The sequence below is a fragment of the Aphelocoma coerulescens genome, chromosome 24 (genome assembly GCF_041296385.1).
Source record: "Aphelocoma coerulescens isolate FSJ_1873_10779 chromosome 24, UR_Acoe_1.0, whole genome shotgun sequence".
NCBI classification, from domain to species: Eukaryota; Metazoa; Chordata; class Aves; order Passeriformes; family Corvidae; genus Aphelocoma; species Aphelocoma coerulescens.
In genome coordinates, this window is record NC_091037.1 from 5,126,413 (window position 1) to 5,138,659 (window position 12,247).

Here is a 12,247-nt window from a genome sequence, read left to right on the forward strand (position 1 = left end):
CGAGTGCTCATCACCAAAGACAACAAATCCAAACCAACAAAAAAACCATGCCATAAAACAATCCACGGAGGAAAGGGTTGCGTTAATCCTGTTGGATTAAGCTGTGTTTACCCGAATTAGTGCATATTTGGACCAAACAATCGGGGTGGATTAATTTAGAGACTCATTAAAGTTGATTGGGATTGGTTGCAAACCGGTGGGTGGTTTGTGAGGTTTTGGGGCGTGGTGCATGCACCAGCTACCCCACATCCTGGGGGCGGGGGGAGGGCAGAACGCAATGCCTGACATCCCGCGGCCGGAGGATGCAGGAGCAGAGCATCCCACGGCACCGGAGCACCGCGTGCCGGGGGTGGAGGAGAACGCGAGCACTGCAGCATCCCGCTCCCCGGGGATGCACCACTGGAGCACCCCGCTCCACCGGGGCACCCCGTGCTCGGGGGTGCGCAGCCGAGGGGAGGCACTCCGCACTCCCCGCTCGTCCCGGAGCCCCTCACTCCCCGGTGCCTCCCCCCGGGTGTGGGGGCGGTGTGGGGCACCATCCCCCCGTTCTCTCCCCGGCTCGAGGGGCACTAGGACTCCGTGCCCTCTTCGGCAGGGTGCGCTAGGACCCTGCTCAGCCTCCGTCGGGCGGCACTAGGCCGCCGTTACCCCATTGGGGGGCACCAGGGCCCCGTTTTCCGCCTGCTAGGGGACACTAAACGCCGTTACCCCCGCTGGGGTTCTCCAGGAACCCCGTCGGGACGCAGTAGGCCGCCGTGTCCCGCCGTTGGGAGCAGCAGAACCCCTTTTCCCCCCCCCCCGGCTCTCAGCGCGGTCCCTCCGCGGGGTGCCGGGCTCCTCTCGGTGCCGCCGGGCCCTCAGTGCGCACGCGCGGGGCCCCGCCCCCGCCGCCGCTCGCGGTGCACTGTGGGACACAAACAAAGTGCCCGGGCGGCGCGCGCGCGGGAGCTCGGACGGAGGCGCGCGCTGCGCCCCCCCCCCCGCGCCCCCCCCTTCCCCCGCGTGCACGCGCAGCGCGCGCGCGCCCCTCACGCCCCTCGCGCGGGGGGGTCGCGCGCCCCCCGCTTCCCCCCCTCCCCTTCCCCCCCCCTCCCCCGAGTTTCCCGCGCGCCGCCTGAGGGGGAGGCGGCGGCCTCCGCTCCCCCCTCCCCTCCCCCCCCCCTCCCCCCCCCCAATATCCCGCTCATCCCGGTCATCCCGCCCCGCCGTCATGGCCCCCAGATAGCGGCCCGGCCTCACCGACCGCCCGCAGGTAACCGGGGAGCGCGGCCGGGCCTGGCGCGGGAGGGGGCCGGTCGGTGGCGCGGCGGCCGCTGGTGCCCCTCAGGGGCGGGGGGCGGGAGGGATCTGTCTCCGGCCCCTCTGCCCTCCCTTACAGTCCCGTCCCGTCCCTTGCCCTGTGTTTCCCGTCCGTGCCCCGCGGCCCCGGGGCTGCGCTCACCCCCCCCGGGGGATCCCATTGCGTGGTGCACAGCCCGTGTGTCCCCCTCCCGCGGGGCCGTGTCACCCCCGCGCCTCACCGACGGTTCCCGGGGCGAGGGGTGTCTCCTGTGCGGGTGTTTGAGGGTGTCACCTTTCTCCGCGGGTGTCTCCTGTCCCTTTTGCCGGTGTTTGGGGGTGTCACCTCCCTCTGGGTGTCCTCTGCCCCGTGTTCTGGTGTTTAGGGGTGTCCCCTGCCTCGTGTCCCCGTGTTTGGGGGGTGTCCCCTGTGCCGGTGGTCAGCCCTCCGGGGGTGTCCCCTGCCCCGAGGGAGCCGCATTGGCTGGCGGAGCCTGTGGCTACGCACGCAAACCTGTAGTTTCAAGGGGTGGGGGGGGGAAGTTGTGTTGTTTCCTGCGTCCCAACGGGATACCTGCTGCATCCAGTGCCGGCTTATGGAAGGAAATAGAGGGATTCCCACTAGCTGTTAGGCTGTCCCTTTGTTGTTGTTTGTTTTTTTCCTACAACAGCCCCTTCTGCATGTTCCTTAGTGTCCATCTGCCAGGGTCTGCTGTGCTGCCTGTGTGTCCACGCACCATGAGGGTGATACAGTGCTCATCTGCCAAGAACCGCTTCGTGTTTTCCTGCTCTCCTTCCATCTCTCCAGAGTCATTTTCCTATATAAACATAATCGGCAGATTCTGGGAGGGTATCATCAGCTTCTTGCTTGCCAAAAGCCTGTTGTCTCCTTTAATACACACAGGGTACCAGTGCCTCCCAAAATCTGCTGTACCTGTTTCCATGCACAGATGGAATGAGCTCCATGCTTGACCAGCACAGCCCGTTAAATCCCACACCTCAGGGGGCTCCTACCTGTCTGCAAAAAGCTGCTGACTTTTTCCCCACCCAGAAAGACATCTCCTCCTCCCAATCCTAAGGGATGACTCCTCCAGCCCATCTCCTGTGCTGTGGAGCCTGTTCTGCCCACTGATGAGGGATGTCTGTCTCCTCCTCCACAGTCACCAGGGTTATCCCACTGATTTCCTGCCAAAAGCTGGTGCATCCCGCGTTGTGTGTGTTTGTGCACCCCAGGGAAGGTGCAGGCCAGCGGCCTTTCTGCAGACAGGCACTTCTCATGCATGTGGAGGTTTCCACTGTGTGTCCTTTCATGTCTTGAATGTTCCCACAGATGCCCAGTGGCAGCTGTTCCCGTGATTGCTCCCATCACTTCCCTGCTGCACGTGCCAGAGAGGTCACCCCTGTACCCACTCTGATCCCTTCTTGGCTATTGCATCTTCCACGGCTGAAACTTCCACCCTTGTCCTTCCTGGGCCCTGCTGATCCTGGAGTGTGAGACTCTCACGTTAAGCCTAGCTTGGTTTTTGCTTTGACTCTGGGGTTTCCTTTGCTGAGCAGTCCAGCAGAGTACAATTAAGTAGTCTGTGTACTTCCTAGGTATCTGCACATCCCATGGGTCTAAAATACCATCACTTTCTCTTTTTCTGGTCATATACATAATTTGTCCACTCCAGGATTTTTTTCTGAGATCTTAGACCCCCTTCCAGTGCCTGCAGGGTTTCCAGGAAAGCAGGACGGAGACTTTTGACAAGGCCATGGAGTGACAGGACAAGGGGGAATGGCTTCCCACTGCCAGAGGGCAGGGTTAGATGGGATATTGAGAAGAAATTCTTCCCTGGGAGGGTGGTGAGGCCCTGGCACAGGTTGCCCAGAGAAGCTGTGGCTGCCCCATCCCTGGGAACATTGCAGCCCAGATTGGACAGGGCTTGGAGCAGCCTGGTCTAGTGGAAGGTGTCCCTGCCTGTGGCAGGGGAGTTGGACATGATCTTTAAGGTGCCTTCAAACCCAAACCATTTTGTGATGTTTCTAGAAGTCTTCTACTTCCATAGTTGTCCTCAGCTGATATTCTGGGTTTGCCATGCCTGCATGGGGAGTTTCTCAGTGTTCCTAGTTACATGTTTGCCCCTGCTTTATTTCTGTGCTTCTGCCTGATATGAGGCTTTACCTTTCCCCTTTTAAAATTTCTATGTTATTTATTCTCGGGGTGTATCCATCAGGTATCCACATGGCAGCTCTTACTTAGGTAGATGTCACCCAGTTCACTCCTGAACTGATCCCTGGCTCTGAGTTGGATGTTTCCATAGACAAGGTGCTGTATTATTTGTCACATGTGGGACACACCTGTGGCACTGCTCTGTGGACCCTGCAAGGAGATGCTGAGTGCCAATGACTCCTATGCAGGCAGGTCACAGACCAGCATCCAGGAGTCTTTCAGGGTATTTGGAGTGCAATGTGCTTTTCTTTTGCCCTCGAGGTCTCTTACTGCAGCTTGGTGTCTACATGTGATGCAGATCCAAGGTGTGATGAGCCTGGAGACCTTGCCTGGGTTTAAGTGTAGCTATTTAAGAAGGTGGAGCTGAGCCTGGAAGCTCAGACACAGCTCTCCCAGTGTAAATGCCTCCATTGATGTCAAACTGTTTATTCCAGGAACCAGCTACAATGCTCTAAGTGCCTCTCCCTTGGGACTACTTCTATTTAAACAGCTGGTTTTGATCCGAAGCTTTAATTGGTGCGAACACTCCAAGCAGTCTCTTTCCATGGGAAGGGAATTTCCAGCCCTACTTTAGTCTCCCCAGGTGGATGATGCATGGATGCTGAGGGAGGATCATGCTTGGGAGGTTTTGCCCTGGTTTTGTTTACAGGGTGAGGGAATTCCTGCTTCAGTGACTGTGAGGTTTGGAGGGGAGAGAGTGTCCCTATGTATTCTTTCTGCAGTATGCAAGAGGAGTAGTCAGAGAGTGAAACTGAATCCTTGCCATGTTTGTTGCAACAGGAGGTTAATCATAAACTCTGGCACTTTCCAAAGGGGTGGTTTCATTCTGCAGTGTCGGTAGGGAATTGTGCTGCTCGGAGGGTCTGCTCAGCTGTTTGCCAAGAGGATCAAAAGCAAATACAGCTTCCCCCTTGTCTGAGGGTGAACAACCACCCAGACATTGGTTTTGGTTGTATCCTGTGACTTGTTTTGTATCTTTATGGCCTGTCTTTGAATGGATGTGTGGTGCTTGTGCCTTGTGAGGTGTTTGTGTGACCAGCATCAAGTCTTGGGTCCTTCACCCTCGTGTGAGGTATTTCACATCAGTGTTTCTCTGGCCTCATCCATTATGTCTGGTAAAGTTGTTTTTCTGTGAGCTTTGAGAACATCTGAGTGTATTCCTAGGAGAGCATCTGGTGATATATGTAGCTTCACTCCTTTTAGGAACTGTAATCCCCTAGTTTAAAGAAAAAGAAAGTCAACCTGTGACAAAGCAGTGATGCTTTTGCTGGCATGTGACGAGGAAGGAGATGTCCCCTGACGTAGAAGGGATTGTCTGTTGACATTCTTCTCCCTCTCCCGGTTATAAGTAGGTTATCCCTGCTCAAATTATGCAACTGTGCAGACAGCCAGACTTCAGGAATTCCAAATACTTCAATGTGTCAAGCGCTGACTTCTAAATTAAATGCCACGGTTGCAGAGCGTGTTCACAGTCTGTCGCTTGAAATACGACATCAATCTTGGAATCGCATGTGGCTGAGAAGGGGCAGCAACTTAATTGCTTGTTTCTTTGAGGAAGTGTTGTGTGAGAGTACAGGAGCCAAACCGGGTGGGAGATGTGCCTCTATACCTGTGACAGTGTTCCCATATGGAAGTCAGCAGTTACAAGCAGAAAAAAAAACCACTGAAAACATTGATTTATATAACAAATGGAAACGCTTCATTCTCTGTGGCTGCGGCTATTGCCTCAAAGATGCAGTTTCCAGCATCTAGATCTAATTAAATAGTTGTGTGCTTATTGCTAAGTAAACATAGGAGTCCATCACTCTTCTTGCCTTGGAGAGCAAATTGATTCTTCTAATGGTTTCTCTGGATGAAAGCAGATGTCTAGGATTGCTTTGTGCAAGGTGCCGAAATGAAATGGTGGTGGTAGGAAACGAGCTGCAAACCTGATAAAATGCAATGACAGGAAATGTAAATGCTCAGCATTTCATTTAATTCTTACATTCCATTTAATCAGGTTAAGGAAGTGACTTAAACTGTGCATTATTTGTAAATAGCGTGTTTTTAATGCGTTCCAATTTAGAGCTGGGGAAACAATTATTTCACGTGAATATATTTATCAGAGTACGCGAAGGATGGGATAATAAGGGCTGCAAAAAGTGTGTTGGGCTCAGCATGTGGTCTGTGACAGTGGCCAGAAGTAAATCATTAGGGAAGAGTGGAGGAGCAACCCCAGACAGCTCAGTCATCATCCCCAACTCCTGGGTTTGGAGGTGTCCTGAGCAAGAGGGTCTGAGCTGGCAGTGCCTGTCAGACCTGTCCTTGAGGGATTTGCCTAAACATTTTGAACAGTTTATACCTGGAGCTTCCACAGAATACCCTGTGATGAATCCCTCAATTTGTACAAAAATAATACCTGGCTTCTGGGGTTTTTTTGCTTCTTTTTAAACTGTGGTCTCATTGAGTCCCTCCTACTTTTTGTAGTATGGGAAAGAATAAAGAATCTTTTTCCCATAAGCACCTCATTTGTGATTTTATAGGTTTCCACGTTCTCAGTTTTCTCTCTTTGGGTTCTTTTCCTTTTCCAGGCTGCGTTGTCCCAGTCTGTTTAGTACATCTGTCTGCAGAGGCAGCTCTACATCACTTTGGGTTTTTTTTTCTTTGAGCTCTGCTATGTTGTTTTGAGGTGATTTGGCCATACCATTTGCTTGCTTGCTTTACCCAAGAAGACTGAATAAAGGGAGATAGGCTTTCTAATTAAGGGATACTTTGTACCTCATCTGTGATAATGTTCTAAACACTTACTGTGTGTAATGTTTTTATATTCAAAGTACAAGTGAACATAGTAATCGTAGTGAAAGATATTGTAGTGGAAGTACAGATACTGAAGAAGATCTTCGTTTATAAATACAGCTACAGATGGCAGTTGATAAGGCATTTTGTATTTGGATATTAGCAGGAGAGCACTATGGAAAAACTACAGTCGTGGTGGATGCTTGCCAGAGTTAAGTCTGTTGGAAGGCGTTGGAAGCATGAAGATGCCATGTCCTGTGGAGACCTAAGAGTCCTAGAAATTACTGATGGGTTTGGGAATAACTGGTGGGTTAAGGGACACTTCTGTGTTAGGGACAGATACTGACAGTGTTGGAGCTCTGTGGTCCAACAGTTCCTGCAGTTTTCTTTCAACGTCTTGTTTTTGGTTTTTTTAAGCGGATAAATACCCCTGTTTTGAAACACCTACTGTGAGAAGTTTCTGTAAAATGTTAGTAAAGATACTGGAAGTTAAAAAAAAAAACGCCAAAACTCTCCTTTATGCCCAGCACAAATCATGGATATGGTTCTGCCAGGTCAGCTTTGGCCATACAAGGGCAGACAGCTACAGCCTGTGGAGTTGCTGCTCACCTGATAACATGATTTGTGGATAAATACAAGGACTTTTAGGTTTCGGAGCCAAGAAGAACTCCTTTTAGGCATTTATCTGCATAAATGAGTCATTAGGAAAATAAAGGTACACGTAGTGCTGAAAGGGTGATGACACAACCACATTCCTGCCTTGCTTGAACTTGTTCAGGATTCTTTATAGCTGCTTCCGTTGGGAAGGTGGCTGTTGTTTATATGTCTGTGACACCTTGACTGGCTGGCAGCAGTCCATGCTGTCTGGATTAGCAGTGCCTTTTCTCCTCCTCGGATCGTACGGGATGTGAGACTTTGCCTTGATCTCTCCCTTCTGCTCTTTACAAAGGTTTTTCTTCAGTGTTGCTTCCAGCACTGGGGGTGTTAATGGGGCTGGTGTGCTTCAGGGAGAGTTCAGATTTGCATTGCCCTTCAGAAAAAATCGTTTGTTATAGTTAATGTAGATTTCATTAGGGTGTAATGCTTCCTGGAATAAAAGTGAGAGAGAAAAGCTGTCATTTTGTGTAATAAACCTCACTATTTCAAACAACCAGTCAGTTGACAGGTAAGCTTTGTGCTGAACTAGTAAAAACTAGCACTTAGCCAAATTTGGTTGTCACAAACCTACTGGTCGTGGTATGCCTTCCAGTCATTTATTTCTGTCAAATGAGGAGACAAGGGAGTCGTTTCCAAGGGACAGGAGGGAGCACAGTGAGGTGGGAGGCATGGTTTGGGGGATAGTGGAGAGGAGGGACTCTGCACTTGGACTGCTCTTGGTGTCATGCACCCAGATAGGCCCTGGTTTTGCCTTGGAGGAAAGGGAAAAATAATGTGTGGGGAACCACAGATAAGGGAGGGTTTTGCTATTTTTGTCTTTTTTGACTCTTTCAGGGATTCAGTGGAGGAGTGATACCAAGAAAATCTTGAGCCATACTGCTTTGGTGTGCCATTTTTCCTGATATTACTTCCACATGCCATCACCTGAAAGGGCTTGGAGATTTTTGCTTTTGTGACTAATTTGGGAGGCTGGCTTGAGTAGTCTTCATCATGTATATTTTTCCTGACTTTGTGTCGATAATGCTTGCAGAGCTTCTGAAAATGAAGGCTCAAATGCTGTGGGTAGCCATGGTAAAACAAGAAAAAATAGCTTTCTGGAATTAGTTTAAATTAGCAGGTTGCTGCAGTTGCTGCCATGTGCAAATGAAAGTAATATATGGACGTTTTTTGGCAATTTGCAGTACTTAGAAGTATTTAATATTCAACTGGGCTTTTTTGTACTGTTGTTAAAGACCAGGGACTATAAAACTGAAGCCTCGCTTTTTATTACACAGAGTGGGAAATGGTCGTGTAACAGCTTTTCTACACTAAGAAATTCAGGAAAAATTTAACCTGAATTTGCATGGAGCAAAAGTATAAAAAAGTTACTGAGATCACATAAAAATTATGCACGAACACTGTCATGGAAAGCGTGGTTAAATTTGAATGTGTGCCTTAGGGCTGTAACACATCAGTCTGTTCGCTATAATCTGATTACATTCTGAGGCGCTTCCCTGCATAAGGATACGATGAGGACTCAATTCACTTGTTGCTTTTATTCTACCAAGAAAAAAAACCAATGGAGATTTATTTCATATGTTGATGGCACATTTAGTAGTTTGCTCATGTGCTTTTTTGGAGAACTGGTGAAAACCAAAAGTACAGGGTAGTGAATCTGCTGTGAAATATCCCAAAACACTCTGACTAGTGAAGTTCACACATTAATTTTAATTATGAGAATAAAGGAAATTCAGTGTGGAACAAGACCTTTTCACAGTTACTGCTCATATTGTTAAACGAGCCTCAGTTTTAAGTGCTGTCAGAAAATGTGCTTTTATGTGTTATATGGAATGCTAATGTGAGATTCATACAATGCAAAGTTTAAAGCAGCAGAGGCTGGGGAAGGTGGCATTTATCTGGTTTGCTTATTCAACCATGTGAAAGCTATATTAGGCACATAAACTTTCTACACTACACTGCAGCTTCAAAAAGGCAACAAGTTAAATCTCGGTCCTTTGAAGTAGTGAATGGTAACATTCTGTTCTCCAAAAGGGATGCTTCGAATGATCACACCAAACCTCAAAAAACTGTCATGGCTGAGAAAAACAAGACAATTCTCCCCAGATAAATCTTATTTCAGAGTATCACTGTTGCATGACACATGGGTTTTGGAGAACAGAATGTTAAAAGGTAGAGAGTCGTAAAAAAGGACATACGTCTTCTTTCTCTATCTGTAAATGGTCTCAAGAAACATCTTACTGTTGCATAAAAGCAGTCTGTGGCGTCAGATCAGTTTACATACAGCAGGCACTACTGTCCTGCCCTGATTATTGTAATCTCTGCTTTTAATTAGATGCTGAGATTAGGAGCTGTTGTGCTGCTCAGTGCACTCTCGTCCTCGCTGCTGCGGTGTCCCTTGTGAAACATCGCCTGGTAAAGATGCTCTGAAAAGATCTAAGCACAGTTTACTTTACAGACACATTAAGGGACAGCTGCACAGAGAAGAAAAATACACCAAACCCCCCTTGGTTAAAATAGATATTGACAAATACCTGGCAAAAAATGAAGCATTGCAGTAGGCTGGTGTTCTGTGTGCCTTTTACTTAGTTGTTAATTTAATTTAATAGTATGGAGATGCTACTCCAAAGTCACTGTTAACTCATTAGCTTCCAGTTTACAACTCAGGTCCGTTCTAGCTCACTGAGGTATCACATCAAGGGTTAAGTTCATACTGTTGGATTTCCTATGAATTTTGTTCTGTTCCTGGAGCTCCAGCTCTCAGTCATTTGTTTTTGTGTGTTATGCTGACGATGCATCTTAACCTTTTGATCAGCGTTTTTTGAGCCAGTGTCTTGGAGATGTTTGCTAAAGTAAGTTCTTATGGCACTTCATAGGTGAATTCTTTAATTTGTTATTCCAAGTACGTGAATTACTTTCTTTCAGCTGGCTCTTCACCTTCAGTTTGTCCGTTCATCTCCGTGTTTTCAGTAATAGCTCTCTCTGTCATGTTAGTCAAACATCTAATGAAGTTCTCATCATAGGTGGCCTTTCCTCTTTTTCTGAAAAATACATTATCAATTCAGTTTGAGATACTTCAGCTTCAGTAAACGCCGGTGCTATTCCAATTTCTGTTTGTTTTCTTATTCTTCATTCTTTTTTTCTTCCGTTTGTTTTCTTTTGGCTGGATTTCTGCAGTTGTACACAAACACCTGCAATCATGTATCTTTGAGAGATGAAAACATCTCTATATTTTTTAATAATCAGACCTTGTACACTAAATATTTGAGAGACAAAATTATCGTAGTGCTAATGTTGCCAAGCTTATTTGCAGGTGTGTACCACAAAATGAGGCAGTCTTTGAACAGTCCTGCCTCTGCTCCTGGTACACTGACACCTTTTCCCTTGAGAATTAAAGTATCAGTGTTTAATCACAGCAGTGTCTAATGGAAACACTTTTAGACTGACTTCTAATGAAAGGAGTGGTAACATGTTCTACACACCTACAACGGGACATTTAATCTGGAAGTTTTATCTGGGCCAGGAGTTGTAGCTATGCTTTAATCTTGCTGCATTAATCCAGCACACTCAGTGCCTACGTACAGAGCTCCAGGTCGCCTCTCAGTGATTCCCAAGCATTTGGATTACAAGCTGTTGCCAACTCGCAGCTTTTCCCATCAGTCAGGAGGGTCTGTGCTCAGCCATGGCCATTTACAGAGCTGTACAGATGAATTTCCATTGCCCTGAAGCCAACAGGAGCATTTAGCAGTAGAAACTTCACTATGGATGACTTAAATTCCAGCTCTGTGACATTTCTGCTGTTAATAATGTCCCCATTTATCTGTGTATCGGTTTTCCACTCTAGACCTGCTTCATGGCAGCTGTGAGCCCATCAGCTGCAGAGACCAGAACTCTCATTTGCCTGAGCCATAACTGATGTGCAATTCCTGCCATAAAAATTAGAAAGAAAGGATTGAGGTAGGATTAAACTCTCCTGCCAGTTTGAGATCAGACAGGAGAAAGTCTTGCAGGCCCCCTCCTGTAGGCCCTATATAAGGGTTGATAAGGGACAAGAATAAATCTAGAAGTGTCATTTCCATGAGGAAATGACAAGCCAGAGCTGCATGAGAGTCTGCTGCAAGTATGTGGCTGCTGGTGAAGTTAATGAATGTGGCCTTGGAATCTGTAATTATGACAGTCAGGCAGATGAGTGCTTAATTCTGCCAGATGGGAGAGCTCCACTCTGTCCACTCCAGGACATGCCTGGGTGTTTCAAACAGATACACTCTGCAGAAACACTCTGGAAGATGCATCAGCCCAAATAGGTAAGTTCTGTGCCTTGTTCTGTTCCATCACTGGGAGGTTTTTGAAGGTTTGTGAAGTCGCTGTGATCGACAGGTTTGGTTTGGTTTGGTTTGGTTTGGTTTGGTTTGGTTTGGATGCACACCATTTCCATCCTCTGCCGTGTGCTGGGCTCTCCTCTGCAGGCTGTAACTCTTCCTATCAGCCTGCCCAGGCTTTCTCATATTTCCTTTCACACTGTCAGAGCACAACTGCTGAATTTTTACGTCCAGCTTCTTAATTTCCATGCAAATGGCTAGTCAGGAAAACAAACAAAAATCCCTAAGACATGCTGTGCTTCACCTTAAATGTAGAAGCAGCAACTCCTGAAAAGCCATGATGGTTTAACTAAGGTTTTCAGCTTTTTCTTTGTTGTGACCTCGCAGTACAGGAACAAGAGCTCTGGGATGTGTTTTGTGTTGGTTTTAATACTCTAAACTAAAAGTAGTAGACACGTATATACATCTTTTTCATTACAGTAGATGTTTTGGGGGGTTTTTTTGACTTTTATATGCTAAGGCAGTCTTGTGACGTGAGGAAGACTTTGGTCATCTCACTTTGGAAACTGTAAACCTTTTTTTCAAGTTTTACAGTTTTGAACAAGGACAACTGAGGTATTTGTAATTAAGCAAATATTTCTGATTTTTTTCTTGGTCCATATTGCTTTAACAGCAGGTGGTGTGCTTAGCATCCATGGTGTTAAAGTACAAAAATTCTGCAAAACCACAGAGGAAGTACATGCTAAGGTGTTGTCCATCTTTTGGCAAGGGAAGTTAAATCAAGTACCAGGAAGGTGTAGAAGTTGATTGCAAGGATGGTGCAGTATCTGATCATATCTTACACCTTGCTGCTGGTAAGAATTAAAACAGAATGCCAAAATAGGAGAATTTTTTGCTCTCTCTTGTGTGGGAATATACATCAAGCAGTTAATTAGATTAACTTTTTTCAAAAAGCTAACAGTGATTAAGGCATTGTTCCAAAACCAGTGGCTGGTTTTGAGTGATAAAT

The 12,247-nt window shown here is 47.4% G+C and overlaps 1 protein-coding gene across 2 annotated transcripts in view; it reads left to right on the forward strand.

Annotated features, from left to right (window-relative positions):
- The first annotated feature begins 1,174 nt into the window (after positions 1–1,174).
- ZBTB44 (zinc finger and BTB domain containing 44) overlaps positions 1,175–12,247 on the forward strand; it is a 37,166-nt gene continuing 26,093 nt past the window's right edge. For both annotated transcript variants that reach the window (XM_068994617.1, XM_068994619.1), the window contains exon 1: positions 1,175–1,252. The gene's annotated coding sequence lies outside the window, so the exon portion shown is untranslated. The remainder of the gene's footprint in view (positions 1,253–12,247) is intronic.